Below are 1,227 nucleotides of genomic sequence, written 5' to 3'. Positions count from 1 at the left end.
AGGTGAGGTAGGAGGGGGTCCAAGACATGGGGCTGTAAGTCAGCGGAATAAGAGGCGTTGGGTGGGCAGGGTGAGCTGTGGAGGGGTACGGGGAAGGAGGAAAGTGGGTGGAGATGTCCGGCAGAAGAGGGTGGGGTGACGGGAGTGGAGAGGGCCAGTGCGGGAGGGCAAGGGGCCCATGCTGCTGGGAGCCGTTCCCGGGTCTTCAGACGTCATCAGGTTCTCCCCACAACGCCTCCTCCAGTGGGATTCGAGGGGAAGTGGCCTGAAGGAGATGCGAGAGAGACTAGAGTCGGGGAGACACAAGCTGGAGGGGCCGCACGTGGTGAGAGCGGGCACTACAGGGGCTGCTAGCCGCTGGGGAGTGTCCCCTCCGCGCCTGCTCTGCGAGGATCAATGCTCCCGGTGGCCCCGGAGCTACAGGTGCTGCCTGAGCCCGGGGAGCACCGCAGTCCCACGCAGAGGTCAGAGCTGCCCTGTCTGTGACAGGGCGGCCTCCACGGCCCCTTCCAGTGGCTGTTCAATGTTGTCACGTTCTGTGCATAGGATGCACTCAAGTCTATATTTTTTCATTTTCGATGGCACGAAGGATGGAACCGCATTCCCTTTCAAAAGGAGTGCGAGTGCCAGCAGCCCTGCCTTTGTTAGCTAGCCGCTTGGCTAGCTGGCTTCCACACGGTCTGGGTTTCCATTACAGCCTATGCATACTATACGGAGGTAAATAGTAGAGGGTCAGGGAAAATAGTGCATTGTGATAACTTCTTTTAAATCATTTAAATGAGTTTCTCCGCCTGAACAATCACCACTTATTTAGTGTCTTCTCGCTCTAATGCGCAGGCAGCTGGAAAGTTTGACCACTATTTATATAATAAACTAGAGGCCCGGTGCACGAAATTCGTGCACTGGGGGGGGGAGGGGGTCCCTCAGCCTGGCCTGCACCCTCTCCAATTTGGGACTCCTGGCTCCTAACTGCTCGCCTGCCTGCCTGATCACCCCTAACCACTCTGCTATCTGCCTGATCCCCCCTAACTGCTCCCCTGCTGGCCTGATTGATGCCTAACTGTTCCCCTGCCAGCATGATCATTTCCAACTGCCTTTCCCTGCTGGGCCATTCGCCCCCAACTGCCTTCCCCTGCGAGGCTGAGGGGACTGGGGGACTCTGGCTGGATGAGGTGAGGCTGAGGGGACTGGGGGACTGAGGCTGGATGAGATGGGGCTGTGGGGACT

The sequence above is a fragment of the Myotis davidii genome, unplaced genomic scaffold, assembly GCF_000327345.1.
Source record: "Myotis davidii unplaced genomic scaffold, ASM32734v1 scaffold75, whole genome shotgun sequence".
In the NCBI taxonomy this organism is placed as follows: Eukaryota; Metazoa; Chordata; class Mammalia; order Chiroptera; family Vespertilionidae; genus Myotis; species Myotis davidii.
This window is presented reverse-complemented; position numbering follows the sequence as displayed.